At 38.6% G+C, this 18,180-nt stretch overlaps 1 protein-coding gene across 15 annotated transcripts in view; it reads left to right on the plus strand.

The window, feature by feature from the left end:
• Window positions 1-18,180, plus strand: part of BAZ2B (bromodomain adjacent to zinc finger domain 2B) — a 233,378-nt gene that overhangs the window by 56,130 nt on the left and 159,068 nt on the right. For 14 of the 15 annotated variants that reach the window (XM_087920145.1, XM_087920148.1, XM_087920136.1 and 11 more), the window contains one exon: window positions 7,611-7,653. The exons of the other annotated variant lie outside the window; for it this stretch is intronic. The gene's annotated coding sequence lies outside the window, so the exon portion shown is untranslated. The remainder of the gene's footprint in view (window positions 1-7,610; window positions 7,654-18,180) is intronic. 15 annotated transcript variants of the gene reach the window in all.

Consider the following 18,180-nt stretch of genomic DNA (forward strand, 5'->3'; position numbering starts at 1 on the left):
AAGCCTCTATCATCAGCCTTATTAAAAAAATGTTTGAGGCATTCTTAGGAAATAAATTATTTTTAAAAATAATAAAGATGGGGCACAAACAATCAAAGATGGGTAGCATCCTTGTTTGTTTGTTTGTGCCCCACCTTAATTATAGCATAGTTCTTTATCTGGAAGTGTGATCTTCTTGCAAGAAAAATTATGTGCATGTAAGAATTGAGTAAATCATGAGAAATACGCATGTAAGTTGAACATAGGGGGAATGGAGAAATTTAGAAATATGTGGCGTAAAACAAGACAAAAGAGCATCAAGAATGAATGTCTTCTAAGTAAATATGGCTATGAGCAGTACAAAAGAATTACAAACCAAGTCTGCTTTGGTCATATAGAATTAATGAAGATTAAATTGCAACATATAAGACATATAAACATGTTTAAGTCAGTGTTGACTACAGGTGGACCACTTGAACTAGTCCCTACAGGTTCCTTGGCAAGATTTTAAGAAGTGCTTTGCCATTGCTTGCTCCTTTTATGGGCTGGGAGAGAGTGACTGGCCCAAGATCATCTAGCTGGCTTTATGCCTGAGGCAGAACTACAACTCTGGTCTCCAGGTTTCTAGCCTGCTGCTCTCATTACTGTACCAAATTGCCTCTCTGCCAAATATGAGGGAAGTGTTAGTAAATCAAGAGGAAGATACCCCAAAATTTGTGGTTTAGAATATCAAAAAGAGAGGTGAGAAATCCTGCTCAGATCCACATATGGATTTTTCATTTAAAATTATTTTACAATTAAATTCATTCTCATGGTTCAGTATTGAATATTATAATCTTGCCACCTAGTAGCTGCACCAAAAGGGAAGGAAAAAGATGGAAGCAATGAAGAATAAGATACCTGTGAGGCTCTGGGGTACTAAGAGGAACATTCCAGAGGTTAAGAGATGGGTGTATATATAGGAACATCTGGGCTCCAGAACATACATTTTATGTTTCAAGAATGAGCCAGAAGATAGTGAACCTTGTTTCTATTCCAAAATACCTCTGAAAGAAATTTGAGCTGGAAATTCTTCCGACCATTACCAAACAAACCTAATCAAACATTTTAGATATGTAATAATGAATGCTAGCAATGATAATCAACACCCAGATCTTGTTTTTTAATTTCATTGCATTTGAGAATGTCAAAATTCATGTGAAGTGTGAGATATCTCAAATGCCACGTTCATTCACTATAGCTTATGCAAAGTGTAGTTGGTGGTGCTTAAAAGTCCTTCCCATTGTGTGGTTACCAGCACAGCTATTAAAATCTTTGTGTCAGAAAGCCAGAATCATCTGTTACACACACATATATATACACACACATACACAAATCTGCTAGTGCTCTTGACTTATGCTCCTTTTCTTTTTACTAGGACGTGAAAACAGATTTGAGTTTCTTGCCTACAACCGGCTGCCTGTATACTATATCTGTTGCAGAAATTGTCTACTGGCATATAATTTCTCTCTCAAGTCTTCTGACTGAGCAGACTGCCCTTTCTTGGTTACAGATGGCTTTCCTGTCATGTACGCCCTGTAGCCTAATGGCAGCTATGTGCCAGACCTGCTGCTCTACAAATGTTCTCCTTTTGGAGCACCCGGCTAATATTTTTGAAAGCATCACTGAGAGTGTTAAAAGGCTGTTTTTTTAAGAGTTAAATGGAATGGTGGAGTAGAATTGTTGAGTAAAATGTAAGGGAGCATAACCAGTGATAATAAGATAAAAGGCCAAATCAAATATAGGCCTAATATTGAGAGAATTTTTGCACTTGGAGTTTTATGAAGGCATCAAAGTAATTTTCCAAGAAATCTGTCATCATCTCACTTTAGGACAAATGGACTCTAGCCAAGGAATGATTGCCAGTCGCATTGGCAAAGGTAAACATGCCAAGTATTTTGTCACAGAACAAAACTGAGAGATTTAAAGTCTATTCTCTCTTCATTTCACATTGATATTTAGTATTCTTAGTGTTTTATTTCATTATTTTCTAAATAAATTCTTTCCAAATTTTCTTTTCTAGGTTTACATCATTATATGCTTGTATATGACTTGATTCTTTTTTTTTTGGCATCTGGATTTTATTACACACACATACATATTCCTTAGGTTTGCAGTATTTCTTCTAAATGTCAAAATAGTCCTCAATGACATAATCACCTCAAGTGAGGTCTAGTTAATTTAGCTTCATTTCTCAGCAGCTGAAAAAGCCTACTTTATCTCATTTATATTCTTGAAAAATAATAATATATTCTACAATGATTCCTTTAATACCATCAGACAAGAACATCTGCCTATCTCAGGTCTTTGGGAAGGGCTTGATATGTGGATAAAAATGCCAAATCCAGTTTAAACATCTAACTGACTGTACAGTGAGTCATAATAACAATAATTCAAAGCCTGCAAATTGAAACAGAGTGTGACAAAATAAAGCAAAGATGTACCAATCCTAATAGGTGCCTTGAGTGCAATCCTAAAACAATTTAGCTTCATTTAAACACCATGGGCATTAGCAGAATTGACCATTGGTCAATTGCAAAAGGCAGCTTTACTTGGAACAGCTTACATGCTGCGATGATACCTTTAACACTATCAAACTACATCTGCCTATCCCAGATCCTTGGGAAGGACTGAATAAGTGAATAAAAATGTCAAATCTAATCTAAGCATTTGGCTGCAATGAACCATAATAATAATAACAATAGCCTGAAAGGTACTGTGAATTAAATTACTCGAGAAGTTCTAATTTCTTGTATGTAATGGAGAGTATAATGCAAATCTCTATCAGGCAGCTTTAATCTTTACCATTTGAAATTTTAACCAGAGTGTATCCAGTGTGCTCATTTCTGTTAAAGAGAGTTATTTTAAGAATATAATGAGAGCATGACAATTTTTACTAATTATAGTGAGAGGCTGGAATATATTTAACTTCTGCCTTGGAAGATGCTTGTTAATAGTCATTTGTCAATCATTTTTAACTCGTGACCTTGCAATGTGCAGTGTGCTTTAGAAACAATGTTAAAATGTAAGGAAATGATAAATTTCTAAACACAGCTGAACAGTTTCTTAAAAATATGAAATATGGACATGTTGTCTTTGAGGTACAAGATTATTTGTAAGATGCCCTTGAGCATGATTAACAGTGTATAGCAAGCAGCTCTTGAGCAGCAAACCAAGATGTGAACAGCAATAACAAAAAAAAAAACCATTCTGGTCTATCAAAAGGAAGAACAATACCAGTAATATAAAACAAGTTAATTGAGACTGCAGGCCTCTGCTAGACAAAAATTTAAAAAACTGGCTTTCAGCAGGAGCTGACATGATCCAAAATGAATGAAACACAGTCCATTAGAATAGGTCCTGCATATGTACATGCACCTATATCCACACTGTTGGTAAGGAAAGGAGGACAATGCAGGTATATAGAGTCACCAGACTGAATGTGCAAATAGAGTTAGCATCACTCAAAGTTCATATCATAAGCCACACACAAAGCAATATAAATGAAGGATATATTTCAAAATACAGACAAAAAACAGAGTCGACAATCTCAGATTCGCATCTGTGCAATGCCACACAGCGCCGGAATCAACAGTTGAGTGCAAATAGAAAAAAACGCAGTGTGAAGAAGATCTTGTTATTTGTGACCGTTCCATCCTGCATGACCATCCAAGCTGAAGGCAATGCTGCCTCTGAGTTAGCAGCCAAACATTATTGCCGTTTTCTTCTCTTTCTAAAATAACATAAGTGAAATCAACATCTATAACATGATCATCCTTTGGCCAGTCATAGTATGTAACCAGAGACGTTTGAAGTATTTTCATGCTTAAATATACTTTCTCTAACCAGCCCATCAGTTATTTCTATTAGATTTTCTGATCTGTTATCATTGCATTTATTTTATTTTAAAATTCATTCCCTCCAGCTTTTGACCATTATGACAATCTTGTGAGATGTTAGGTTGAGAAACCTTAAGAACTTGCATGATTGATACACTTTGTCAACCAAAGCAATATTGATGGCCCTTTTCCCCATATTTATTTTTGGAATTCACAGGTGGTGATGGGATGCCATTCAGGCTGAGTTCAAAAGGATGTTTTCTCTACTGATGGTTACTGATTATGCATTTTACCTGGTGCTGGAAAAGTTCTTTATTAATCTAACTGCATTCCTAGATATAGGGTGTTTATCCATAATTTAATTTAGCTGTATGTTTCTTCTCTCTGCTTGTCTTGTGAATTTATACTTTTATTAGCCATTCTTGGGAGAAAATTGAATTGGAAAAGGCAAATTCTGTTTGTTAAAGGGGAAATGTAAATACCGTCTAGGAAGCTTGAAATGCTGAGCTAAACCTAGGACATCATGGTCTAAGTCCAAGAGTCTAACTCTGATAGTTATGGCAATAATCTTGGCTTAAAGTCCATTTATGATTAATAGATCGCAGTTTAATATTAGGTCTTTGACTGCAAGATTGCTTCTAGAGAAAGGTTTCTAATGCTGACTGTTCTGTCTTTCAATTGAAGTTCTATAGAAAATATGATACCATTAACCCCACTTACAAAATTCTAGAAATAAGCAAAACAGGTATGTTATAAAAATTCAGTCTGGAAAAACTTATGATCTTTAGCCAAAGTGCTAAGCCACAAACTTTTAAACACATTTCACAATTGGCAATGATTTACTTTGAGATTGCTACATTGGCATACTACAATATGAATGTACTGTATAATATAGGCGTTCTAGGTGGGATGTAGCAGGGTAGATTCACAATATTTCCTCTTAATAAAGTGTTATTTATTTATATAAAGCTTTCCTGAAGATATTGTTCTTGCACTAAATTGTGCTGTGGAAAAAAGTATATTATCGTGTATTATTGTGTTGACATTGTGCAGAATTTATGTGTATGTAATAAAACATAACGCATTGAGAGATGGGTTAAAGTAAAAAAAAAAATCATTGACACTTGTCAAATGACATTGCCTTGCAGTACTGTCCTCTTTATTCTAGTAAGGTTCATATTTAGATGAAGCATTTTTCAATTTATGTGGGAAGATTACAGTCAGAGCAGATGGTTTTTAAAATTCTTTCTGTTTCCTGATAGGCTTTATTAATATATAGTACATTAACATCCTTCGTTGCTTACTAGCAGCATTTTACTGTATGTCATTAAATTTGTTCAGTTGCTTTGTTGAATAATTTTGAAGATGATCTTCAAGAGATAACCGTTCGAGTTGTCCTTTTTCAATATGGTACATAGAATAGAATATACTCACAGGTTGAAACTCTACATTTATTATAGACCTATGCTTGTTTGGAACTTGACGTTTTGTAGAGTCCAAGTCTATCGTATGTTGGAGTAGTTGAGGAAATGTTCTCTTTACTTTCTCTTCTAGTATTGATCTCTTTCAGTAAGCTCCAGAAAAATGATACAAATAATAACAGCTGAGAGCAAATGATACAAATAATAAAAACCGAGAGCAACTAAGCCAGTAAGAATCTACATAAATGTTGGGATAAAAATATCTGATTGTTGGATTGTCATATTAGATAGACACAAGTTGACTTTTATCCAGAGCTTTATCTAAAGCTTAGTTTGCAGACATTAACTTATAGTTTTTAGTTCCATACCAAAATGTTATCAACCACCCATTTCTACAGACATTTTTTTGTTAAATATCATATGTAAGGACACACTCAATAATTTATCAATCTACTATGCATCTTTATTCAGTTTTCCTAGTCACTCTTAGGATTTAATTTTTCTTTTTAAAAATAATTTTTATTAAAGTTTTGAAATACAAAGATTAAAAAACAAATAATAAAAATGTAAAAAGAAAAAACTGAAGATATAAAAAATTATAAACAATAAAAAGAAAAAAAATAATAAAAAAGATGTATAAGGAAATAATTCCCACCTTCATCATATCAATTCCATACCATTTAATTCATTTATCATCTTCTTTTATACAACAAACAAAAATTTTCATACATGTCTTGTCTTAACTATAACAAATTTTAAAGATTCATCATTCAGTCAGCAAAAGTTATTATGATTTACCAAAATAATTACATACATAGATACCAGAGATGGTATTCAGCAGGTTCTGACCAGTTCTGGAGAACCGGTAGCGGAAATTTTGAGTAGTTTGGAGAACTGGCAAATACCACTTCTGACTAGATATTTTACAGTATACTTCCCCTGCCATGCCCATCAAGCTACGCCCACAGTATCGGTAGTAAAAAAAAATTGAATCCCACCACTGATACATACATCTTGATTCTTGGTTTGTTCCATGGGGGTGCTCTTAAAAGTCAACACTTTAAGTGGTCCTGGGACATCCGGCTGCCTGCCCGGCACCCACCCTCCTGGAGCACGCTTTCTTCCTTTTCCTAGCGGATGTGCCTCTTTCAGCCTGGCCTGGCCAGCCAGCAGGTGGCCACATGTCCCGGGACTTCTTGCCCCCCCATCGCGAGATGCCTGCAGCTGCTGTGTGCTTTTTTTGGTGTGGCTGCTGGACTGACATCCGCCCATCCACCTGCAGGCCGGTGCGTCCTCCGGGAGAAGGAAGAAAATGTGCTCCAGGAAGATGGGCAGGCGGGCAGATGTCCTGGGACTTCTCGCCCCCCCTTTATCGTGAGATGCCTGCAGCTGCTGTGTGCTTTTTTTGGTGTGGCTGCTGGACTGCAGCTGCACTGAAAAAAGCATGCAGCAGCTGCAGACATTTCATGACAAGGAGGGTGAGAAGCCCCGGGACATCTGCCCATCCACCTGCTGGCTGGCCGGGCCGGTGCATCCGCCGGGAGAAGAAAATGTGCTCCAGGAGGACAGGCAGGCGGGCAGATGTCCTGGGGCTGCTGCATATGCACACTGCATGTGTAAGCGGCTGCACATGCAGTATGCATGTGCAGCAGCTCTGGGACATCCGCCCAAGCTGCGCCACGGCTGCCATGTGGTAGGGAAAGCTAGGAGAGCGACCAGGACAAGTGGGCGACCATGCAACCATGCGACTGGGTTGGGGATGTGGCCAGCCAGGGGTCGCCACCGGTTCAGCGACCCATGCCAAATCACTGCTACTAGTTTGCCTGAGCTGGTGTGAACTGGTTGAATGCCACCTCTGCCTGTGGGGGTTCAGGGCAGGCAAATAGAAGGTGCTATTTCTTTCCCTTGTCCTGATTATATTAGGAAGGAAAAACAGTAGCAGGAACAGAGGGAAGTAACTCTCAAGGGTTTGGCAACTGAATCAATCCTTCTTAGATAAGGGCTACACAGCGATGCCAACACGTCATGTTGAATGGTGTGGGCTTCTAGTCGATCCTCCCTTCAGGTTGACATGTGGTATGGCTGGTGTACCAGCATCCTGCCAAGCCAGGACAGTGAAAGAAGCAATTTTCTCCTTACTTCTTTGGAACCAGACTGCACATTGCATGTTTTATTTTAAAAATGTCCATGTTCAGCTGTTCCTTTGTGCATATTTATTGTCTTGATTGTTTATGGAAATTCTTAAATATTACACCTCATGCATCTGCTTATAGGATGTTGTTTAACATCCGGGAATAATTCAACTGAGGGTTGCCTTTCTTTTGTGTTTCAGCTTGCAAAACAGTGATGCCGCAGAACTGACCACATTGATCGCAGTAAGTTAAATTGTTCAATGTCTGACATTAAGATATTTTTTTTTACAAATATGACACATATTGGAGTACTAGAGAATAGTGGGAATGATCCAGGGAAAGTTAAATGCGTGAAAAATTGTGTAGCTTTATTTTTTTCTTCTGTTCAATTGTGTCCAATTTTCAGAGACTGCCTGGACTGCCTGCCCTGCAGTTTTGTTGACAAGGTTTTCAGATCTGGTTGCTATTGCCTTCTTCGTGGGGCTGAGAGAAGGTGATTGACCAAGGTCACCCAGATGGCTTTGTGCCTAACGTGGGACTCAAACTCACTGTCTTCCAGTTTCTAACCTGATCCTTTAATCACTACACCATACTGACTTTTGTGTAGCTATATATATTTGGAAAGGAGTAGATTGGGCAGATTTAGCCTATTATGTATTGGGCAGTTCCAGTGCTGTGAAGCTATTGCTCAGAGGACTTTCTTTAGCTGAGTACATTCAATTTATGTGGGGATGACTTTGAGAGACAAGAAGGAGACTAGACAACGGTCAGATAAGAGGCAGCTGAGCTTCAGAAGGGATTGGAGGTGTGGCAGATGTCTCAGAAGGGACTCTCCCTAGTTTCTAAGACTGTATGGGGTGGGGGGATTACTTTCAGATTTGCAGGACTCTATGAATATAATCTTACAATAAAGTTAGAGCTAGTACTTCTGGATGCCCCTCTTGGTCTAACTTGCAGGACTGACCCAGGATTAATGAGAAGTAAATGCCATGTTAAGGTTGCGTTGAAAATTGCACCAAGAGTCAATGTTGGGAGGATCAAATGGGGACAGTGAGTGCACAGAATTTGCTCTGCACTTCATAAGCTATCCTGCTTCCCTTAGATATAGACGAGGACACTGTTCTGTTTCCATGGCTGAAGTAAGCTTCATCTACTGGGTTGTTCAACTTCTTTATAAGGAACCATTTTGCCATTTATTGCAAATAGCAAAATGTCATTGGCCTCTCAGGTAGGACTGCAGCAATTTTCAAATAGCAGTCCTTATTTTCTGTTTACTATTGTTACACAGGGAAATCATGCCCTAGATGCTGTTTGATATTATAATTATTATGGCTCATTTGCTGCACAGAACACACCATTTCCAGCCACTGGTACAAATTAGCAGAGCACTTTTTTATTTTCATTCGGAAGGCATACTGAAGTGAACGGTGAGAATAAAATTTAGAGCTGCCCTGGTTCTGACATTTTTTAAAAAAACAAAATCAGGTTGGGTTTTATAATTGTCATTGCACTGCGTGGAAGATAAACGAGTGAGGCATATTTCCTGATAAATCAAAATATCAGTAAGTTAAGATTTCCACGTAAAGCTATTCTTTTAAGTTTGCACACCGGGAAGCCCTTTGCTGAACCATAAATGATGTATTCAATCATAATATATGGTTGGTTGGTTCCCTCTAGTGCCCATGGTTAGCTCCCATTGAACTGCTGTGTTTGCTTTGGTATATAATACACCAAAGTGTAGAAATAATTAAAAAAAACAATAGTCTGTTCTCAGCCTTAGTAACGCCTAGTCCTTGATAGCATGTATTTATTGATTTCATATTTGTGCTTTTAGACCATATATCATAAAAGTCCCTAGGCAATAAACAGAATGTCCAAAAGATCAGATACACATACAGAAATGAACACATAGATTTTAAAAGTAGCATTTTGGCAAGTTTCAAAAATTCATTAAGTAATTAAAGATGGTGGCCAATTGACACAGTTGTTATTAAAGGTTTCTCAATGGCTAACACTTGAGGAAGTCTAGTTATTGTACTGGGAAGTGAATTTCAACCAGTCAGCTCTCCCCGGGAAACCAGACAGGAGGCACAATTAGATGGACTAATTCTACTTTATTGTAAGGCTGGAACCCTGCCAAAGGCTGCATCAGTAGAATCTTGCAAGTCTGAAAGTACAGCTTCCCACTGCCATTTTTAGCTTCTTGATCCATTAGTGCAGGTCTTTCCTAAGTTTCTTTGTCTGACTTTTAAGCCGCTTGGGACTCCTACTTCTCTTGTCTGATCGTTTCCTAGGCAGCATCTCTTCCCCTCATTCTCCAAGGCCATCAGCATATTCTGTACATCAACTCCATTGGGTTGGCTCAGTGGTGGGATTCAAAAATGTTTACTACCGGCTCTGTGGGCATGGCTTGATGGGTGTGCCATGCCTTGCTGGCCGTGGCAGGGGAAGGATACTGCAAAATCCACATTCCCTCCCCACCCCACTAACCTGCTTTCCAGCTCCATTCTCCTGTGCAGGGCAATAAAAGAAAACCCAACTGATCAGCTGGGACTCGGGAGGCAGAGAATAGATGGGCGTGAGGCCAGTCAGAGGTGGTATTTGCCGGTTTTCTGAACTACTCAAAATGTTTGCAACTGGTTCTGCAGAACTGGTCAGAACCTTCTGAATACCACCTCTGGGCATCTCTGGGATGGCTGCTTCTTGACAGAAACTTCTCCAGTAATCTTACTGGGTAGAGAAAATCTTGAAGGATTCCTCAGGTGTCCTGGACCCAGGCTGTTTAGGACTTTGAAGTCTTGTTTTTCCCATGTCCTGGTTCAAAAATCGGCAAGTGGTGTCCAAATGTGTTATCCTTCCTTCAGTTCAAGCTCATATGTTATTTTACCTATCATTTGCACAGTTTATTAAGATTTTTAGGGACTCCTGGCAGTCTTTGTGATTGCATTCAGAAAAATCTATAGTTTTGGATATTTAACTGCTCTCCCGCGCTCCAGGATATTTATAAATATTAAATAGCATCGATTCCAGGAGAGAAACTTGAGAGATGATGTGCCCACTGCCCAGCTCAGTTTCTTTTATTGTAAGAAAAAGTCTTCATTTGCTCCTCTGGTTGTATGTGTGTTTTTTTCTTATTAAGCTAAATAAATATTAAATGTCTGTTTTAATTTGTATAACATTATATTATAATGTAATATCATTGGAGTCTCGGTGGCGCAGTGGTTAGAGTGCAGTACTGCAAACTACTTCTGCAGCCAGCTGCCTACAATTTGGCAGTTCAAATCCCACCAGGCTCAAGGTTGACTCAGCCTTCCATCCTTCCGAGGTGGGTAAAATGAGGACCCAAATTGTTGGAGGCAATATGCTGACTCTGTAAACTGCTTAGAAAGGGCTGAAAAGGACTGTGAAGCAGTATATAAATCTAAGTGCTATTGCTATAACAACATGCCTCTAGAAACATTTTGTTCTATTTCTTTTTTACTGTTTTATTGTAACCTTACATTTCTTATGGCAGAATATTTTTTTGCTCACGCTAATGGAAAAAGAAAAGAAAAAAATTAAGTAGCTTGAAATCTTTCATCTGTTTTTGAGTTGCAGAATTATTAGGGCACTGGGAATCCAGGGTGGTTTAATTCCAAATCATTTGGGATTACTGAACTCTGGAAAGCTATGTGAGAATTAGTTTGGCTGTTATAATGTTTAAAATCTATTCATTAACTGTTTGGGGCCTTTTATCGTCTTCCCTTTTGTCCCAGACCTTTTATTACAGATTTTACAGAAAATAAAAATATATTTTGTGTTGCATAAACCTGGATGTAATGTGTTTAATCTTGTTTGTGATTATAGGAGAGAAGACAAATTCAGATCAGAAATGATGAAGTTGATTGGCTCTAACTCATCTTATTTGAAATTAAGCACCTTTTAGCATCTAAAACATATGCTTTTGAGGAAGGTGGAGGGCGTGCCTTCAAATCACTGTTGATTCCTGGCAATTTCCTGAGCAAATTCTTGCAATTTTCTTGACAAGATTTTGTAAGTGGTTTGCCATTGCCTCCTTCCTAGGGCTGAGAGGGAACAACTGACCGAAAGTTACGCCGCTGGCTTTATGCTTCAAGTAGGACTAGAATTCATGGTCTCCTGGTTTCTAGCCTGCTGCCTTAACCTGACTTTATGATATCTGGGATTAATCTAAGAAGAGGTTTCATCTACTTGTGGAACAAAGCCTTGAAAGGATGACCTCACTTTTCTTATTGCTAATGTATTGGTTTTGGATGCCAAGTTCTCTACTGTCATTTTACCTCTAGCCATCTGTTGTAGCTAAACAGCTTGTATCTGGATTTGTCATATTCTTCTGCCCTAATGCTCCGTCATGATTAAAAACAACAGCCAAAGCCCTGAAACCTAAAGAAGAAAAAGCTAGACTTCTTCAATAAGAAGAAGTCTTACTGACACTATTTAGCAACATTTACAGCTACAATGTGGAACTTCTGCCTTCCTGTTCCTATGCTGAAGGCGAGCTTTTTAGATATGAACTTTTCCAATTTGCTAGGAAAAGAATCTAGCCAATTCAGTTTGGTTTGTGAGAACAGGTTGCTAAATTGCTACAATCTAAATTACAGCCAAATCCCAAATTCATTTTTCACCCTAATCTGTCTGGACAAACTTGCTTATCCAGATGGAATGGAAAAGAAAGGGATCAGGATTTATATGTATTTTATTTTATTTTATTTTATTTATTTTTGTCAATTGCTTACAAGATAATAGGTATAAGTAAAAACATAGTTATAAATACCTGGATACATATAAGAAAAATAAAAAATTAAAGAAACAATAGGACAGGGACGGTAGGCACGTTAGTGAGCTTATGCACACCCCCTACAGACCTCTTAGGAAAAGGGTGAGGTCAATAGTAGACAGTCAAATCTATATATATATATATTTCTGAGGTTTTTGTGGGTATTTGTATGTGGATCTTTGGTTATTTGGGTTTTCTCCCGCGTAAAATTGGAAGTATCTAGGCGACGTTTCGACGAAGTCTCATTCGTCATCTTCAGGCTTGTGTCTTCGGCTTTGTGCTTCTCGGAGTAATATGAGCTTGAAGCTGCTTCTTCCTTTTAACTGCTAGTGGGGTGTGACTTGATTGGGTGGGGGCTTGGCTGTGTTCTGATTGGGTGGGGATGTGTTCTCATTGGCTGTGTTCTGATTGGTTGGGGGGTTGGCTGTGTTCTGATTGGCTTGTTTGTTAATGAGGGCAGGTTTCCAAATGGCTGGTAGGCGGGAGGTATCATCTCGTTCATTCATGCTGTGTGGGCGTTTTTCTATCTCTATGGCTTCTCTGATTATTCTGTTGTTGAAGTGTTTAGTTTTGGTGATAGTTCTAGTATTTTTAAAGTCTGGCTCAGATACGAAGATGACACCTTCATAATCTGGCCACGGGGGAAAAAAAAACTGAACAACTTCCTCACACACCTCAACAGCCTACACCCCAAAATACAATTCACCATGGAAACAGAAGCTAACAATCAACTTCCCTTCCTCGATGTCTTAGTATACAAAAAATCCAATGGCTCCCTAGGACACAACATCTGCCAGAAGAAAACACATACAAACTGCTATCTACACGTACTCTCACACCACCACCCAGCACAGATCAATTCCGTAGCCGAGACACTCATCTCCAGAACAAAATGCTTAGCCGACGAACAACACTTAAAACCCGAACTACACACTCTCACTAATGTACTAACAGCCAATGGATTCCAAAGAAAGATTACCCACCTAATCCAAAAAGAAACCCCAACCAAAATCCAAGACAGAGAACAAGAGAACGGCAAAGCCCTCCTCCCATATATAAAAGGCGCTACAGACAAAATCAGCGAGATCCTCCAAAAACACAACATTAAGACAGCATTCTGCACAAACAGAAAAATATCCACCATCCTAAGAAACCCTAAAGACAGAATGGAGTTAGAAAGCCAAGGAGTATACGAAATCCCATGCATTGCCTGTCCCACCACATACATCGGACAAACCAACAGAAGAATAAGTGCATGCATTGAAGAACACAAGAACTCAATCAAAAAAGAAGAACCGACTTCTTCCTTGGTCCAACAATTCAAAGCCACAGGACATGAGATTGACTTTAAAAATACCAGAACTATCGCCAAAACTGAACACTTCAACAACAGAATAATCAGAGAAACCATAGAGATAGAAAAATGCCCACACAGCATGAATGAACGAGATGATACCTCCCTGGGAACCCGTCCTCATTAACAAACCAGTACCTAACATGGAGAATGACACCAGGCCCACACCCACGAGGGCCACACAAGATGCTACCACCACACTTCCACGTAGAAAGCAGACTCACACCCACACAGATGATGAGACACGACCACGGACCAGAAGCTGTACCGCAGTTGCATCACTACCCGCTTCATACCGCTCCGACCCATACATGAAGCAAATGGACACCCACCATGAAGATGTGGCACGACCACGAACACGAAGCCAAACAACAGGATCACAGCTCACCAGCTCAAATCCCCTGGCAACTGAGACTAACCTGAGCACAACCAAGCCCCACCTGAACAGAACACACCCCCAGCCAATCAGAACACAGCCAAGCCCCCAACCAATGAGAACACACCCCCACCCAATCAGAACACAGCCAAGCCCCCACCCAATCAAGTCACACCCACACTAGCAGTTAAAAGGAAGAAGCAGCTGCAAGCTCATATTACACCGAGAAGCACAAAGCCGAAGACACAAGCCTGAAGATGACGAATGAGACTTCGTCGAAACGTCGCCTAGATACTTCCAATTTTACGCGGGAGAAAACCCGAATAACCAAAGATCCACATACAAATACCCGTGAAAACCTCATATATAGTAGACAATCAAAGACAGAGAAACTGTGCTTTGAGCTTTCTTGAGAACCAAATTATCTTGACAGAGTGAACTTACCTCTAACTAAGATACTAGAATTTAAGTATTGAAAGGAAAATTTATTTTCTGTAGATTCCTTTTTAGTTGAATGTGATGTGCTTGATTGTTCTTTATGGAAGAAGAACTTCTATTTTTAAAAAACATACTGTGCTTATTTAGTTCTGTAGGACTTTGAGCCTGAAATTGTATTAAACCAACCCAGTTCTAAGTAGACTTATGAACAGTGAGTTTAAGATTGGAGTTGGTGGTCTTTATTAATATAGGCTTTAAAATATTTTAATTACTTAACTGGGTATAATATTAGCAATACTAAAAATAGAGGGGGGGAAATGGAAGAAGATCTCGTACTTTTACCATCCATACTTAAGAAGGATGTGAAGCTACTGCTTCTTCTCTCTTCTGTCCTCTGAGTAAAGCAACCATGATCATATTTTGTAATTTTTTGTTAATAAGAGATGTGATCCAGTTTAAAAGGAATTCTTCATATGGATTTTTCCCCTACTGGTCTACCCTTCCCAAACCAATGTATTCATCAGAGGTTTCAATCTAACAATAGTTACATTGTTATTTAGATTAGATTCTTGAATATGTATTATCAAGGTGATCAGCAAAATCAATCCGAATTAAAATTGTAGTGATTTGAGATGTTGCAAAATTTGAGAACTTCTTTTTTATTGACAGGATAATTCGGATTGACTAGCTGTGTGCTTTATCTTTGTTGAAATAACATAGCTTTTAAAAAATGAATTAGTATAACATTTTTTATTTATCAAATTTAGACATGGTTTACCTCACTATCCAAATTACTCTAATATTTGCGATTTTGAAAGGCTATTGTGAAATGATTGGCCAATCAGATATTGGCCAATTTAGACAACAGTTCTATCTGAGCCTGGTGACCTGCCAATATCTGTACTCTAGGTCAAGACTGTCAAATTCGCGGGCCGTGGGCTGGATATGTCACACGCTGGCCATGCCCACTCCCAGTTTAGTGAAGGGGAAAAAAACTCGTGATATGTCACATGACGTCGCCGTGACGATGCAAGTTTGACACCCTTGCTCTAGGTAATCTTAAAGAAGAAGAATTAGGACTATTTTAAGACTATTTCTTATCCTATGAATACAGGCTCCCATATAATGTAGCAAATTATCTGCATATCTCTCCTAGTTTCAGAAATGTCTTGTTCAAGAGGCCAGCTATTTTTGAGAAGTGTATGAGGCAAACCTCTTTGTGACTTAGTGGTTCAAGTTGAAGCTGATGGCGCACTGGGAAAACAGGGCAGTTTTAAAATAGAGAGGCTGTCTATTTATGGGTGTCAAAGTCCTGGATGCTTAGCTGGCTATTTTGGAGAGATCTGAGACTTTTCATCACTTTGGATTCTTAAATGTGGTCAATGACTACCAGTACAATTTGAATGGAATTTATAGCTGTTCTAATTGAAAATTAATTTGTTTTCTGCCTTGGTAGTCAAAGATAAAGGTGAGCCTTTGTTTGATGCTGCTGTATTTTAACTGTGTCAGGGAATCCCAGGCAGGAGAATTCTTATCTTTCTTTCTTTAGCGCAAGCTGAATATTTTACGATAGTCTGCAATCTTATATTTCAGTAGCGACCTTCATGCCTGTGTCCCACGGGTGCTTTATAATCAGTAAAGTTAAAATCAGATCTGGTAGTGGGTGGGTGGGTGGAGGGAATGCTAAAACAATTGTTTCAGAAATGCTGACTAAAAGGAATCCTTTTAAAGGTTAGTTTTAAATGGTTCCCAAATTGGGTGTGCTTTCTGCTTACCAGACAGTCTGAGCCAACAGTTGAGTATGAATCTATTTAAAGTGAACTTAAATATTTTTTTTAGAATGGAGGAAAAGATAGCATCAGAAAATGCCCAGATTTGTAAGACAAATCTATAAAATAGGAGGATGCAAGTGATTTAGTGGCCAAAGGAACAAGTTTGTAGTAAATATATATCCAATCAGGTTCCTGTGAAAACCAAAATACCTTCCCGCTTCTCATATGCATTTGAAGCAACCAGAAGGCAGAAACCAGCTAACTGACCGGTAGAATATAAGCAGGGATTTATACCTTATCACAAACAGAAAATATCCTGTAGTGTTTTTCTGAGATACTAGATATTGTGAAATTTGCTTAAACGTAAACAGGATTTGAACTAGACACAATTAGAGATCCAGGCATGTCTTTCCACAATTGATAGAGCTAGCAGATCTGGGCTTTTTGCTTACCCTCTAATGGTCTTCCACATAGTTGCAACCCAAATCTGGTAGCCTTAATATGAAGAAGAGCTCCGACTTCCGGTTTGAAGGGCTTCGGCGACAGACAGAAATCCGCGATCGTGCGTGGTTTCTGTCTGGGCTTGCCGCTGGAGCGGCCCGAGCTGGCTGGTTTCGGGGCTAAGCCACCCCGTAAAGGTGGTGAAGAGGGGGGAGACTGCCAGCAGGGTCGAGGAGAGCCACATCTCTCCTCCTCAGCTGGCCATTACTCCCTTTCCCGAAGGCAGTTGCAGCGGTGCTCAGAAATGGCCACCACAAAGAAGAACTCGACTGGAAAAGAAGGAGGAGGAAGGAGGAAGATGCGTGCAGGAGGAAGATAGGAAGTGAAAGTTTTGGCTGACTGGGTTAAATTGTAAAAGCAACAACCAAGGTACCCTGGAATTTAAACTTACAGAAAATAACATCGCTCCCAAAGAAGAGTCGGAAGCAGTGAAGGAAAGTGAAAAGGGAAAGGTTTGGCTTTTTTTCTTCTTCTCTCTCCTTCCCTATACTGACAAGAGACTTAAATAAGAAATCAGAAAAATCCGCTTTGACATCAATAGGCAATTAAGCTGAAAATAAAACAAAATGCCAAAGGGATAATAAGGATTTCTGGACATTAAAAACTTTCTTTTTCATAAGCAGGAAGGGAGAGAAAAAGAATAAGGGCAGGATCTGGAAGAGGGAGGAGACTGTCTGGAATTAAAAAGAATCTAAAGTAAAGCTTCAACAAGACTTCTAAAAGATACATTTTAACTGAAACTTAGCAACTAAATAGGAAGAGAAAGTGAAACAAAAAGAGCAAAAAAGAAACAGCTTGCATGTATTTGGATTATTTGGTGATCTTTGGATTTTTGGTTATTTGAATGACTAAAATCAACTGGGTGGTTGTTTAAAAATTTATACAATGGCACCACTTCTGGATGAAATGAAAATGGAACTTAAAAAGTACAAAGAAGATGCACAAGAAGGGAAGGGTTCTTTTGGCTTTGTTTTTCAATTCTTAGAAATGGAGATTTGGAACTATGAGAAACAACAAGAAAAGACTGCAAAACAAGAAGACTGGGACAAAGAAGAAGCCATCTTTAATGAACAAGTAATTCTATGTGGGGAAGAAAAAGGAAAGGGGGAAAGAGAATGGAGAATTTAAGACTTAAAAACAACCAAAGAAAAGAAAAATAATTCAAAAAATAAGTATAATACTGGAAAGCAACAGAAAAGGGAATGCAGAAGAGAGAAATAGAGGTAGAGAGACAAGGGGGTAAAAAGGGAGAGAGAGAAGAAGAGAGGAAGAAGGAACGGAAAAGAAGTTACAAAGGACTGGAGCAAGATATAGAGAAACAGGACCTATTTAGAGATAATGGGTGAAAATCTAACTGAAAAAGGGATTCTGTAAAGGTACATAAGATTGTATTGTTATATTAGTAATAGAAATAACTTTAGAAAATTGGAAACAACATATGATTAAAATGAGGGATAAAATAGTTAGTGTAATTTAGTGAAATGTTTGTGAATAAAATAAGTGAAATAAAATAAATGAGAAAATTGAATTAGGA

Source organism: Pseudonaja textilis, chromosome 1, assembly GCF_049901715.1.
Source record: "Pseudonaja textilis isolate UNSWEBS1 chromosome 1, rPseTex1.2, whole genome shotgun sequence".
Classification (NCBI taxonomy): Eukaryota; Metazoa; Chordata; class Lepidosauria; order Squamata; family Elapidae; genus Pseudonaja; species Pseudonaja textilis.